General features: G+C 40.8%; 1 protein-coding gene across 8 annotated transcripts in view; it reads right to left on the minus strand.

Annotated features, from left to right (window-relative positions):
- ARHGAP22 (Rho GTPase activating protein 22) overlaps positions 1-16,198 on the minus strand; it is a 125,893-nt gene that overhangs the window by 71,903 nt on the left and 37,792 nt on the right. The window contains exon 1 of one of the 8 annotated variants that reach the window (XM_064430746.1): positions 6,669-6,782. The exons of the other annotated variants lie outside the window; for them this stretch is intronic. The gene's annotated coding sequence lies outside the window, so the exon portion shown is untranslated. Of the gene's footprint in view, positions 1-6,668; positions 6,783-16,198 lie in introns of those variants that run through there. 8 annotated transcript variants of the gene reach the window in all.

The following is a 16,198-nucleotide window of genomic DNA, read 5'->3' on the forward strand; positions in this document are numbered from 1 at the left end:
AAGGCTGTGGCAATCAGGAAAGATGCCTGAGGAACAGAAGAAAGCAAATGTTATCCTGGTCTTCAACAAAGGCAAGGAGGATTTGGGGAACTACCAGCCAATCAGCTTCAGCTTATTCCCTGGGAAGGTGATACAGCAGCTCCTTCCACATGATGACAAGAAGGTGATCAGGAATAGTCAGCATGGATTCACTAAAGGTACCAGCCTGATTGCCTTCTTTGATGAAACAACTACCCTGCTGGATGAGGGAAGAGCAGTGGATATTGTTTACCAAGACTTCAGCGTGGCTTTCAATCCTGCCTCTCCCAACGTCCTCATTGGCAAAATCAGGAAGTATGGACTGGATGGGTGGTCAGTGAGGTGGATTGGGAACAAGCTGAACAGCAGATCCCAGAGGATTGTAACCAGGGTCTAGTTGGAAGTCTGCCATTTGTGGTGTCCCACAAGGTTCAATAATTCCAGAATATGGGGCAAAGCAACTCTTCTAGAGGCTCTTAAGCATTAAGAGGCACCCCATCATGTCATTAGAGAAATCACATGGCAGGTAAGTGTCACACAAGAGAGACATCTTGGGATATCTTGTAATGGGATGTGCACATACAGAGTCTAATGCATTTTCTAACAAATGAGCAGATGTGTTCTTACTGCATGCATAGCAGCTATCAGAATTTCATTCACCTGAAAAGTTTACTTTTTTTGTGTACTAGGAAAAATCTAGAGAGCTTCTGGGTAGGAGCACAGTGGGGACAGGACTAGAAGAATAAACCCTCTAATCCTCAAACCACTTCCTGCCTAGAGCTGAAGAACCAGCAACAAACAGGACAGGAATGGGAATGTTCTGGCCTGTGTTGGTGTATTCTTGGCATCCTTGGATTAATGTTTTTGAAACCTCAGTCTGCCCTGACAGTTTTGAAAAGCTGTAAATACAGGATGAAATGCCCTAAATTAATATGCCTGTCTAAACTGTGAAGATTTTACTTTGGCTAAAGAGAGTTAACTATTTTTCCCCCTCTCAGTTTTCAGGAAATAGAAGTCAATGTGCTCATTTATACACCATTACTACTATGCAATTTGGCCCTTTAGTTACACCTGAAACTTTGCCTCTCTCAACTTAGTTTATGAGCTTGATGCCTGAGACACACTGAAATACGGCTGATAACACCAGCACTGACTTAGCTGAGACAAGTGCCACAGCTAAAATTCAGGTGATACCAGAAAACCTTTGTGTCATTCCACTAAAATACAGAGCTGTGGTGGAAAGAGAGTGACAGTAGTGCCTAAAGATGCTCACCAAGTCTGGGCTGCCAAGAGCTGGGTGCTGTCTAAGCATGCAGCTGGCAGTCTCTGCTGTCTGCACGAAGTAACAACTGCTTGAGACAAACAACGACTAAAAATAGTCTAAGGAGGGAGCAGTAGCTAACGAGCATGTGCCTGGCTTTTTCAGACCACAACAAGAGCTGGTCCATGCCCTGCAGAGTTTATCATCACAGCAGACTGGAGAACAGACAGGCAGGGAATTGCAGGCAGACAAAGGCAGCAGTGTGTGTCCACAGCCCCACAGCAGGCATCACCAGAGCAGGAGAAGGAACTCCTACTGCTCCCTTCTGTGTCGTGCCTGATCCACTGTCCACAACGGGAGCCTGGCACACACAAATACACACAGTCCCAGCACATCTGCTTTCTGCTTTATATTCCACTCACCTGAGCTGAGCAGCGTGTGTGCAATTAACTTTTACAGACACCTTTCACAGACTCTGCAAGTTAATCACAATACTAAGGGATTGGAAGGTATCTCAAAGCTATTATCAAAGGAGAAAGAAAAAAATTATATGAGACAAAGTAACTGAATGAGATGTCTATTATTACAGCCTGTCTGCAGCAAGAAGAAGAAAGCAAAATCAAAGGCAGATTTAGGTTATTTCTTGACTTGGAAGTACTGTTTCTTGGAGTGTTAGTATTCAATAACTTTTGTGCTGGTTTTATAAAATAAAATAAAAGATAAACCTAGAAAATGTTTTCACCAAAGACCAAATGAAGAATAGAAGATGGGGTTAAACCTGACCCTAATGGAAAATGAGCTAACAAGGCAAAATTCCATTAGGAAACACTTTGAGCTTATCAATATTCACTTTTGTACAGATTTAACTAAATTGACACAAACCCCAACACAGTTAAAATAGATGTAGCCCTTCAGCATAACTAAAGTCAGAGTGCATTAAAAGTGTATCAGCATGACTTGGTTGGATAGAGAATTAACTAAAAATCAATTTCCATTTAGTTAAGTGGGTTCAGTAATAGAGTGCCAACCAGACACAAGCAATGATAAATTCTAGCAACTGCTGTTATTTCTTCTCTAGATTCCAAGTCCCAGCTCCAGTACTATGACTGACATGCTGTATAAATTAGTCTGCAAGTTTAATTCATAAAACCTTAGTGATACACATCTCAAGTTACGATATAATCACAATTAATGCAAGAACCTCTAGGCAACACTGATTAGACAAGGCTTTGCTAGATTTTGACCTTCTCTAGTGCCTCAATTTTCTAGTGAGTCTGGGCATAATTATGGAGGAATTCAGCTCCAAAAACCTCCCTATCCCTTTCTGGGGTCTAAAACGAAGACACGAGCAGAACAGTCACAGTGCAGTTTCCTCTCTCTGACATTTCTCATGCTCTCCCTCTTGTGGCAAAGAGAGTAATTTTTGTTCTTTCAGAAAAGCAAAACGTTCAATTCATTCAATAAACAACTTTATGCATGAGCCAGCACACATTGCTAAGAAAAAAAAAAAAAAAAAAAAAAAAAAAACCCAAAGGCTGTTATGAAACAAAGCAGAGGCTCTCTCCTATCTTGTTTTTTCATTTCTAATACTGGCACTTGCATGAGACAAAATGCTGATATCAGAAATCTGAGATCCTGTCACACCTCCTCCTTTCTTTATAGCTGAGTCTTTTTCAACCACCTCTTTTTATTCTCCTATTTGGCCCATTGTGACTCTGCTGTAAACTGTACTCTCTATCATGCAAAACATTTTCTTATAAGCTTTCATCTCTTTAGCAGGAGTGAGATTTGCTTTTATGGAAAAACAACAGCAGACCAGTAAAGGTATTAGGAAGAGAGGGAAACAGAGGGACCAAAAGCCATTCTGTGCATGCAGAAGCAGAGTACAAACATCATTCCTGTTGTCTCTGTTGCCAAGCAATTTAAATCAAGGGTCGAAGAGGCAAATCCAGCTTTAGTATCCATGAAGTCTCAGAAAATGGGATATTAATAACCATGGCATGCCAACACCTGTAATAATGGTCTTTCATGACATACATTTCCAAAGAAAAATTAGTATGTCCTCTCAAAGGTTACATTATGCCCACTCTGTTCCCAACCTTATTTTGTATTAGCTACATCCAATGTCAACTCCCCTCACTTAGAAACATTCATTATTCAAGCTAATCCAACATGCCCTTGAGAACTGGGATGAGGAAACAAGGGTATCACTGCAGGGACAGACATATCTTCAAACAACTGCAGCTTTAAACAGTCTGCAGATAGTGGAGTCAGGCCAAAGGACTGAAAATAAAATTTACCCCCCAGATCCCAGATACAGAGCAATCTTAGTGTATCACATTTTTACACTCAAGAACAAGCCAACAGCATATTACTTCAAATTGCAACCATTTTATTCTACTGTCCACAGTTTACAAGCTCCATGCTATGTGTGAATTTCCTTAAAATGTTTTTCAAATGAGTATCAAACTGACAGCAAGCAAGCTGACATAACCCAGGGAGGACCATTACCTGAGTACAAAATTTTGATTTAGCCATAAAGGTTTGCTGTAAGAATTAAATAAAGCAAACAAAAATTAAAATATCACAGGCATAACTACTTCATGCTTTCCTTCCTTTATTAAATGTTTAGACACTAAATATTAAAATTGTTACTCTAGAAGTCTCCCTATGAGATTGGAATATCATTACAGTAGCAGACCCTATAACCTGACACAGCATGTAAGAAAGCTTCAGTACAAGTGAACAGCACGAGAACCTTATGCAAATTGAATAGTTTGATGACACTCTAAGGTCAGATATGCCCAGGCAGCAATGACACACATTGAAAAAGATCTAGGTACTACTTAAGGGTAAGAACTGTCCTTAAGGATGTGGAAGGCAAGCCCACCATGCTGCCAGGAAGAGCTGTACTGCTGCAGCTGCTGACTTCCCAACATAGTGAGCAAGCAACACAAATATTTGCATGTGTCCCATCTAACATAAACTAAGAAGCCACCAATCTGTAAGAAATAATAATTGAAGCCTAGGAAGATTTTAATCTGGTGCAGGAGGGAACCTCAGTGGAAACAGGAATTTAACACCACAGGAACTATAATCAGCTCTTCTTCCGTTAGATAAAGACCTGCTAATTTGCTACTCTGAATTTACTAAATCCAGCCTTCAGCATATTTTTTTCATTATTCCTTGATTAGTTTAACCACCTTGATCTAGAGCTTCTAGTCATTTTGGATACAGAGGTGAAAAGTTCATTCCTATATACAACATACTTCTCCTTTCCCATGTGTCTGTTCTTCAGCACCTCTTTTTGGTCTCACTTGGGCTAGAAGCCTTAACTCCTGAGCAGAATTTAAGAAGTATTTTAGAGTCTGAAGAAGCGTTGCTCTATTTTTGTCCAGCATTTAAAGATTTTTATTAATTTACACAGTCATTTTGTATTTACTTTATAAACTGTATGTTTCCTTGGTACTGAGAATAATAGGGCTATATCTAGAGTCCTTAGGTAATGCTACATCTACCTTCTCCAAAAGTCCTTCTGGTGAAGGTTCACTGGATTTAAAGGAAACCTGCAAAATCACTCTTTACAAATGATGCATAGTCTGATCTACCCACAAGCCCACAGCAGAAGAATTCATAGCCATTGACAATTATTGCTAAGTTTGCCTGCTATAACAGCTCCAAATAGAGCTTCAACTTGTACTTCAAAAGTTAATGCTTTCAATAAATTCCTTTCAACCCAATTTGATAGCGCTGTGATAGATTTCAACTGCTTGAACTTTTTCTAGGCAATAACAGAAACTAGGGTTTCAGCACCTATGTTTCACCTCCTCACCATGGATGCTAAAACAAAGGAAATAGGAAAATCACTGTCAAAATCAGTAGCCTCATCCCTCTGATTATGAACCACTACTACCCATTTCATTCTAAGCTGGACCTCCAATATTGTGTGTCTCATGCTTTCCAGTTCATTTGCATGGATTCAAATTGGTGTCCAAACCTACACAACCTTTTCTCGGCCCACGAGCAGAAGTTGCCTTTCCTGCGTTTTCTGAGGATATCCTCCCCTGCATTTTCTGAAGCTCATTCTCTTTCAGTGATGCAGAAATCACAGGGATGCATACAATGCAAAAACTTGCTTTAGTGCATATTTTAGCCACTTCTGAAAGTTCTCATGGCTGCTGAATGTATGGCAACCTGGACTAGCTCTGCACACAACTCACAAAACATCAAGCCCACTCGTGACAGTGATTACAAAACTCCCAGAGGAGCAGACCTTGATGGAGGCTCAGTTGAAAGCTATTATCTTGTTCACATTGATTTCCTATAGCATTTACATTTTAGAACAGATCTGCCAGAACTGAAAACTACTGGGACTATTACTGTGATTTGACTGGACACAACATCCTAACACAGGCTGAGAATGTCAGAACTGACTGATTTCCCCCTGGGAGAAACCTACCCAAGAAAATCACCCTCCTCATCCCTACACACAATCACAAATGGAGATTCTCCTTTCTATGACTATTTTTGACCCAGATTATCAGATCCCGACTTTGACAACATTTATTCACAAAAAGAGCACTCACTATAGAATCAGTATTGGACACTAAAGGGTGTATATTTTAGGAAATTGCCACTAAAATACCAATGCCTCTCCTGCAGAGCAGACACTGATTTCTGAGACTGGGCATGCCTTCCCAACCCCTCATCAAGCCACACTGTCTCACTGGGACCCAGGCAATAACAGCTTGTCTCTGCTGCCTTAAAGATGGCTTTCACTTAAGACTGACAAAAGACAGATTTCATTTATCGTGCTATTAAATGACACGGGTTTGGACCTATGTCCTGGGATGACATCCCAGCATTCTATGGTTTATCTGGACTGCTACCAGCAGCAGAGGTTTTGCCAAGTCATCACATGCACAGATCATTTCATGCCCTACACACAAGTTCTGCTCAGTTTCAAACCTGGAATTAAATTGAATTTAAATTGAAAGAAGTGAAATAAAAGGGTTGGGACTAAAAACCATTCTGCTACCAGCCTCTAGATGTATTCCTTGGCTACACTTAAATGGATGATGGAGCTCACTCAGTGGCATTAGTTTCAGGGACTGCCACACACCCCAATGGTGTTAAACCATCATTTCTCAGAGCCATGTTACACCTTAGCCCAGAAAGCATTTTGGTGCACAGTACAAAGAAAATTAAAACCAGACAAAAGCAAACTATTTCAGGATGTTCTCAGTGCAAAACTTTCCCAGTGTTCCAGGACAAAAGGACACCAAGGCTCCTGGAGCATTGCTGCTATTTAAGGAGAATTGTCTCAGTATGTTTCATTTAATAAAAAAATATCCCACATATTGACCCCATGAAAGAACAGTCTGTGCACCTTCTGATTCTTGAAGACAGCAAAGAGACTTGTTTAAAATAGCCTACATAAGTCTTCATCCTCTCTCCTCTGGAGCTCTGCATTCCTTCCACCACTGAACAGACAGAAACAAACCTGCATTGTCACACAGAGAAGAATAAGGTTAAGACATCTTTCAACATGGCATTTAAGCATGTATTTTTTTGGACAGACTACTAAATGCTAATCTGTGCTGGGAGATAGGAATCCCAAGTTTTCTCCTGCAGTCTGTCAGGACCTACTTTTCAGAGCTGCCATGCCCTCCTATCTCCCACTGCCTTCAGAGGGTGTTCTGCACTGCATTTCTGAAGGTCAGTCCCTCAACTCCCCAGTGTTCTCCTCAGAAATCTCATCAGTAAAATAGGAACAGATTAGATCTGTACTCCAGCTGAATTACTCCCAAGCACTGTAGTAATGTGTGGCATAATTTATTTTCTGCCTTTATTTTGCTCTGAATCAACGGAGCACTCAACAACTGCAGATTTACAGCTGCTGCAGATCTCTTCAAGCAATACAGCTCTGAAAATTCAGGTTATTGATCTAGCTGTCTGTGCCAGGACATTCACAAGCAGCTCTAGGGAAATTACTGTCAAAATTTGCAACAAAATAGGTCCTGCTGGAACCTGAATGTGAACTACACTAGGTGGTGATATTTGGGTGGTGCTCAGTGCTACTGAGGCTGTTCCATTCTCAGAATTCATTATTTTCAGATCATACACTTCTTATTTAGCTGAACTAACAGATCAGTGTCTCAACCCCAGACTTTTCCTTTAAGAAATAGTGCCTATTAGTGGACCTGAGATACCATTTTCCCTGGCTCAAATTCCAGCTGATAAAAGAGCATTCTTGGTCTCTGCCTCAGTTTTCCTTTCTATAACACACAGAAAATACATCTACAGAAGTGGAGCTATTTTTACTGACCTGAACTCTAGCCAACAAAAGACCAGGGCAGGTAATGTTGATTATGCTTCCACAAGTGCCCAGATGGCATCCAGGCAACAAGAGGTTAATACTGTTCAGCAGAGCAGCCTCCAAGAGTAGTAGATAGCAACAAACACTTTTAGCATCACTGCAGCTGAGCTGGCTTCAACAAAGAAGAAAACTCCTCTTTCATAAAAAAAAAAAAAGTTAACAACTTCACTGAGAAGCGAGGAAGAAAAGGTACAAAAACCAACAGTTCAGTAAACAGGAGTAGTACCACCACATAAAGGCAACAGATATTCTGAGGCACCAACCCAAAAAGAAAAGGGATAAAAAAGAGAAAAAGACTAAGGAAAGCACAAAATTTATGATTCAAAATATTGCATACTCCCTGTGCTAGGCAAGACTATCCACAAGGATCACTTCACTACAACAACAGATATTTAGCTGAAATATTGAAATGCCTTTTCCAGTACTGAAGTTATCACTAACTGTTAAAGACACGATAAAGCCTAGTGTAGGGGTAGATTAACTCCCACCTGCTGCTCCAGAGCCCAGTCACTTCAGAGACATCTGGTGCTAGCCACTGCCAGAGACAGAATACCAGACCCTGGGTTAGACCCGGTCCAGCAACTGCTGCTTTCACAAAAAAAAAAAAAAAACAAAAAACAAAAAACAACAAAAAAAAAACCCAAACAAAAAAAAAAACCCACCCCCAAAAAACACCAAACAACCAGACTTGATAATTTGATATTAACAGCACAGCAAGAGTTCTATCCAGGGAAACTGAACTGTAAGTGAAAACAGACCTTGAGCATGTTTTGGTTTAGCTATTATCAGAAAAAGGCTACTGCTGCAGAGATTTCCTCAAGTATGATATTACTCCTGCTTTAGGTAATTCAGAAAGGAGTGTTGAGAGTAGATGAGAGGTGGGTAAAACAGTTTCAAAGCTCATGAAATCAGAGTACACTTTACTTTTCTTGGGGAGAAACCACCAACTTCCAAAGACTTATTTGTATTCCTTGACTGAAAATGTTCATGGCTCAGTTATACACTAACAACCACTCACCTACAGCATCAGAGAAACAAAAGAGAATGATTCTTCAACCCTACCTGAAGTAGCCAAATCTGTCAGTAACACCAGCTTGTGTCTCTGACAGTTTGAGTTGCTCAGTATGGATAAATCATTGGGATGCTGTGAGTGAGAGGAATGACCTGGTTAATTAAGACTACCATGAATTCATGTGGGAGGCTCAGTAGTGTAGAGCTAAGAAGATACAGAGTTGTGGGAAACAGGAGTGGGCGATGCCAACTTAGAAAGGCTACTGTGAGGCAGGAAAACAACTTTTAGGGCATTTTCCATAACACCAGAAAACATCCCAGTTGTGCAATACAAAACAAGGGTGCAAATTCTGTCTGCCTTATTCAGATGTACTAAAATGCTATGAAAGGATAAATTTCTTCATGTCAGATCAGGCATAGTCTGCTCCCACAGGCATGAAGTACCACCATGAAACCCTACTATGTGCTCTGCCTTATCCAATATAAACACTGATTAACTGATGACATGGATAAAATCATATTTATACTGTCAGGTGATCTAGCAATACACATTGTGTATTAATAAGCAAGGAACCAAGATGTTAAAAGGCAGTAATTCACAAATCATCTCACCACCAGTGTGCTCAGGGATCCTTTCCAGCCCCCTAAACAGCCTACGAAGCCTCTTAACTAGTCTAGTCTCCTTTGCTTCAAAGGATTAACTCAAGTCACACACTCCCTTGTGTGTTTCTCCTATACTGAAGTCCACATATATGGCAATATTAAATCTTCAGAATCAGAAGAAAATTACAAGATAATATAGAAATATACAGTAAGAGCCTAAGTCATTGCCACTGTCAGCAGGTACAAAACTGCCCAAGTCTGTCTCTGGCTGAGAATGGGTAAATTCCTGACATAAAAAGTCTAAGAGCCCCTTACATTGCTGCTGTTTTCAAGCAGATTCCCCTCATTTCCTTGGAATCTCATTCTCCTTCCTATAGTGATGACTGAACTATATTTTGCCTCCCAAGGGAGAGCTGGATGCCTGTCACTTGAATTGCTTACAGCCAGGCCACTCAAAGCACATGAGAATATGCCGGGGGGAACAATACTGCATATGGTTTCTCAGCATTCCTGAGAGCCACAGACAGAAAGGGATTGATGGAGTCAAAGCCCTCCCTCCCACCACCCTTCAGCCCGACTCTGTGCTCCGGAGGGGTGTCTGACCCACTGGGCTAATCAGCAAGGCACACACATTGGCACACACAGATTTTCCCACACAGAAAGCCAAAACACTGGTTTTTCAAAGCGTTACTTCAAGAGCTAGACACAAAAGGCCTACATGCTTTGGGCAATGGGAGTAAAGTCCCAGATTCCACCTTTTTAGAGGTGCTTAAGTGGTTTAAACTTCAGGAAGATGCTGGCCTCCATATGGAAAAGAAACCAGCCCTGACAGACTATGAGGAGACAGCAGTAAAGTAGAAGGTTCATCCAAGAATTTTGCTTTAAGGGACTGAATACTCCCTCTCTTACCCTAGGCACTTGCCTTAGTATCCAGAGCAACTCCAGGCAAAATCATCTCGGACAGCGGACTGGTGGAAAACAAACTGCACATACCCCAGTCCCTATTTAGTTCCTAATGGTGCTCTGGAGTACCTTGCTGAGTGCCACTGGAGCAGACTGGGCTCTGTGGGACAGCAGCTGCTGCAGGACAAGGAAGGCTTCACCCCAAAAGCAAGAGCAGTTAGTGCTGACAGTACACTTGACAAGTATAAAAGACAAAAAAACAACTTTCCTGAAAGTGACGAGTCCAATGGTTACGTACAAATGACATCACTCTAAAAAGTGCAAGGACAATACTATAAAGATAAATAGGCAGACCTGAGCCTAGCAGTAAGACAAAGCATTTTCATCAATTAGGTGTGGTACTGGATGTTGGCAGCAGGCTGCATGCACTGGATGCTGAAGGAATGGGGATTATGAACACAGAGATGGCTTCTCAATGTGGAACATCCTAGAGTGAGAGATGTAGAACACCTCGGGGCAGAAAATAGCCCTTCTATTGTCTATTTTCACCATACTTAAGGAAATTCCTTCAAAAGTCTGTTTTGGGGTTTTTTTTGGTTTGTTTTTTTTTTTTCGAAGAACACAATTACAAAACTACCCAATTTACATAATCAAAACTACGTAGATTTACATAATCAAAACTACGTAGATGTACATGCAGTGCTACTAAGTAGTGTGGGCTAGAAAAGAAAATGGAAATTAAGTATCCAACTTGCTTTGACCTCCAATTAGACAGTCATTTTTAACAGAGCAGCAAAGACAGCAGACTTGCTATGCTCATCACACCTTCACCTCTTGTTTCCAATGACACTTTAAACCCCAAAAGTACTGTCTGGCAGACCTTTCTTCTAGCACTACAGGCTGGGAGCAGAGTGGCTGGGAAGTTGTTCAGGGGAAAAGGACCTGGTGGTGTTGGTCAACAGCAGGTAAACATGGTCCAGCATGGTGGAGGGAAGGCTAATGGCATCCTGACTTCTACCAAGAATAATGTGTTCAGCAGGACCAGGGAAGTAAATTTTCCCCTGTACTCAGGACTGGTGGGGCTACAGCTCAAGTCATGTGTCTACTTCTGGGCCCCTCACTTCAAAAAGGACATTGAGGTGCTGGAGCATGTCCAGAGAAGGGAAACAGAGCTGGAGAAGAGTCTGAGACTTGACTCCTCTGAAGAGTAGCAGGGGGAGCTGGGGTTGTTCATCCTGGGGAAAAGGAAGCTCAGGAGAGACCTTACTGCTCTCTACCTGTAAGGAGGCTGTGGCAAGGGTCAGCCTCTGCTCCCAAGGTAACCAGTGGCAGGACAAGAGGAAAAGTTATGTCAGGGGAGGTTCAGATATTACTCATAGTAGTTAAACTTTGGAAGAGACTGCCCAGGGAAGTGGTGAAGTCACCGTCCCTGGAAGATGTCCTCAAGAGCAATGAATGCAAGTTCTGCCTGGGGTAGGATGTCAGACTGAAAGCCATTATGTAGAGATGAGCACTGCATTTAGGAATAAAGAGAAGAGAGACTATAAAACAAGCTGGATAAGAGTTAGTTCATCCCATTTTGTGCAGTTTAGAAAGCTTTCCTGTCAAGCCAGTGGCACAGTAAGAGAGAGCAGAAGCAATGTCACTGCAGGGGCTCATGCTGCATTTATGAGCTCTCTCACTATGAAAGCCTGAATGCAGATCAACAAGTAACAAGACTGTTGACAGTAAATACAAGCTGGAGGTTATGTATACAGCAGATGTTACCAAATCTTCAGGTGTTAGTTCAGTTGTCTACAGATAAAACACAGCAGGCAGTTTAACCTACAAATGGAATTTCATTTAAGGGGCACAGACTAAGAAAATAATTGCTTCAACTTCTCAGCCTATGTGGTTGTTACACATTAAAAACCTCTGTGCACCTGCCCTCAATGTAGCAGTATTCCACAGTTCCCACGTTTAACACACAGGTACTGATCCACTGCTTGGCTTTTCTGGTTTTGGACTCATATTCCTTGTCCTGCAAAATTGTGTGCCACTCCACTTACTATGCCATATGTGCTAATTTTTGAGGGACATAGTCCAACACAGCACAAAGTAACACTTTCTTGGATAAAAATGACAACAGAAAATACTTTGCACTTCTGCTAAATTATTAATAATGTGGGAAGAAATAAATATTTTAATTGAAACTGATATTTTCAAGTTACAGCAATCAAGAACTGTATAAATACAAGTTTTAAATAAAAAGTCTTTTTAATGAAGTGTCTAACAAAAGAACTGCAATTAGTTCTGCTTAGCAACCAACCAACATCAAAAAACAGATGGTGAATTGGACAAGAGACCAAACATATGATCAAGCCTTTGAAATGCTATCAGTTAATTTCTTTCTCTTCAGAGCATAAGCAGAGAGACCATAAAGGTAAATAGTATTTTTCCACCAACCAACACAGCAACAGCTCTGCCGTGTTAGGTCAAAGGTTGCTCCTTGCTTTCATTGACAAAACCAGTCACAGATATGTTTCCTAGGTAAGTAATAATTGATCAGATAAGTTCAGGATAATATTTCCTTCTAAAACAAATCCCCCTAAGTTTTCAAATTCCTAGTTAGTTTTTTAATTTTGGCAGAAATAATTAATGTCTCCTACGTGCCTCAAATGTACCTTCCAAATGCCACCCTTAGTAGCTATAGGCACACGGAAAAAGGAGAGGAAGCACATTTGGGTGCACACAGGGAATGCCAGCTGGAGAACCATGCAGGTGGCATACTCTGCTGTACTCACTAAGCAAATCCATTCACTTTATCTTATGTTTTGGAAAAGACTGTGAATTCCTCCTTTATCTCCTTTGTTATGTCTTCAGTTTTCAAAAAAATGCAGAATGCAGAAACCTCTGAAGTCCTTTTTGCTACGACAGTTATAAAGTAAACTGACCACACTGTTAAAACGAGGAATGAGTTCACATCCTAATTTAATATACATCCCCATCCAACACAGGCTGTTTTTACAGTGCTCAGGTTCACATCACAGAGAACTGTTTCTCACAGGAAGAAAAGTGTGCAACATAATAGGCACACAAGTTTATTCATACACATGCTGGGGACTTCATAGCTCTAAAACACTGCAATTGTGCTACTGTGTGCTTCACATGACTGCGCATCCAGTCCCTGGGAGAGCCAAATGTATAAGATTATGATCAAAATCTTCTTAGTACTCCTAGTGAGAACTCATTCTGGACTTCTGTTAGAATCTATATTTAGTTACTGTGGAAGCACAAAAGAATCTGTAACAAGAAGACAGAGGAAACAATTTAGCTATCTTTTTTTATTAAGAGAAGAATTAATTCCTTAGCTCTGAGGTAGTTTTATGAATCCCAAGGCCACATTTCTAAAGTATTTCAGACTGGAAGATACTGAACAGGTTTTATTTGCATTAAGAATTGCAGACTTCCAAAGAATGGTCTTCTCCTAAATCCTCACCCCTTTTACTTCTACACAGGAAAGTATTAAGGTCATTCAACAGATGCAACTGACCTTTTCCAAACTTCTTCTTCTGCTCCTTTTACACAAAGCACAACCATTATCAAAAAACCTAGTGAGTTTTAGCATCTCAGATAAGCCCCATTTTCTCAGTTTCCCTGTCTTACAAGCCCTTACTGCACCTTCTTAAACACAAAATTGTAACAGAAAGCACACCTTGGCAGCTGACACCAGACAAGACTAAGGGCAAATACCATTTGGCTGAGAACTAGAGCTCTCCTTCATTCTTCATGCTTGCACCAATTTGAAACTTTTTTTCATAGAGAACACAAGGTGGGTCTCCCCCGGAGACCTAAACTGTGCAGGACAGATTGATGACCAGATTAAATCAAGTAAAGGCAGAAGTCACAATCTTGGTTACAGTGCATCACTGGAAAGCTACCAGAAATCTTTGTAACACTAGAGTGAAATAAAGAGTTTTTTGAATCATCTGATGGGGAACAGTATAAAAAATGCCAAGAAAAGAAATACAATCACACTGAAACAAGCAAGCACAGGAAATAGTGAAGTGTAAACCATCAACCACAGCTCTCCAACCAGCTTCATGTTCTAGGCTAGTGGAAGCCAAGAGTACTAGAGGTGAGGAGGAAGGAGGATTTTATTTCTAGTTCCCTTGCAATTCCTACCAGCTATCACATTCTTCTCCCACATTATGATTTCAGTACACAGCAATCAAGTGAAACTAACAGACAGGGTAAAGGGATAATTCAGTATTCCTGCCCAGAAATCTGTTACTTTCCAGCCAGTAGGGGAATTCTACTACAGGGACAGAAGGGGAGATGAGTGGGGGAGGATGACAACTCAAGCTTTCCATTCTGGCTTTAAACAAATGCAAATAGCCTTAAACACTCACGCCCCCTTATTAAGCTTGTCTCTGCTATCTGCAGATAACCCACTGCATTCAGGGGGACAATTCAGCCTGCAACTTTCAAGAAGTAGGAATCTACTCATCAGTTAGCCCTATCTGTGCCTGATGTGCTAAAAGGCTATCAGAAAAAAACTGATAGGGCAAATGCAAAACCACAAAACATTGTTATCAGTAGCCAGGTCCCGTCACAGCTCTCCCACATCTGCTGAAAGCATTTTCACAGCAAAGCAGGACTTGTTGAAGCTCATGATCAAAAGGCCAGTGCACCAGTAGCCTAAACCATTCCTTGAAGCCAAAAAAGCAAAGCAGCAGGGGCAATCCAAACCGGTGGCTTCTCTACATATCTAACAAATTTAGAGCCATCTGAAAAGCACTGGAAAATAAGCTTACTGCTTTAAAGGGACCCATGCCAAGCACCAAGGAACAAGCAAATTTCAGCAGCATCATACAAAGCCAAATTTGGTCCCCAATTAAGAATACAAATGACAGCCTGGCACTTCAGGTCTTCCCTCACAGTGACTGATCAGCAAGACAGGGCACGGACCTTTTACCTCACCAATCATATTAGTATCAACAGGAAAGTCATATTAAACTGGAGACTTGTTAAGTTTCATGCACACAATCCTTGTGCAGTTCTTCAGCTTCCTACATGGGTTAGGAGAGTCAACTAAGAGAGAGATTTATTCTGTTACACAGGAATTACTTAAAATATATTTTCCAAATAAGACAAAATAAGCCTGCAGGACCTTTAATGGGCCAGCCTTGAAAGAAATCCTCAAAACATTTATAGGTATTACATACTTGATAGGGTTACACAGGCAGAATATAATTTTACGCAAATACATATCTCAACCGTATAAGTTCTCAGAGAATGGTGTGGCGTCACTGATGTCTGCAGGTTTACACAAATGTGCAATTTTGACACAAGCATACTTTGTTCTTTCAAGCCTGAATGCAATATGCTAGCTGAAACACCCATTGTTTGTAGAAGCTCTTCCCAAAGAAGATAAATACAATTTCACTCAAGTGAATGAGGTGACTGGATTCATGCCAGAATGAGGACAAATGTTTTTTGATAACACCCAATCTAAGCCTTCCCTTCCTCAACAGATTAAAACCTGATGCATATGAAAAATCCTACTGTATTCCCAATGCAAAATTCAGGGGTATTTTACTCAAATATTTTTTTCTTTTCCTGTCTTTAGAGGGAAATTCACATCCATTCACCAGGTCCCACACTGACAATCTGGGCATAGTCAACTCAATAATAATTGAAAGACTAGATATCCTTTTACCTGGTCTTCTCTACTCTGACAGGGAAATTTGTTTCAGTGTTTATGCTTCTAATATAACTGACAGTTACTGATATTACTTCAGATCAGCTTTTAGACTGCCACATTCAGCTTTATGAAGCTCACCTTCACTTGTAAACTTTAACTGTGAAGACAGCAGCCCCATACTCACAAAATTTCACCAATGTGTTTATTTTTCCCTTGGTTTCAAAACTAGAGTGTTTTGGTAGTGAAACTACCATGATCTGAATCATACTTCCAGGGTAGTGACTATCAAGGGTGTTTCTTCCAAAGTTTTGCACAGGAAGCAATTTCCCCCCCTTAT

Source organism: Passer domesticus, chromosome 8 (genome assembly GCF_036417665.1).
Source record: "Passer domesticus isolate bPasDom1 chromosome 8, bPasDom1.hap1, whole genome shotgun sequence".
Taxonomy (NCBI): Eukaryota; Metazoa; Chordata; class Aves; order Passeriformes; family Passeridae; genus Passer; species Passer domesticus.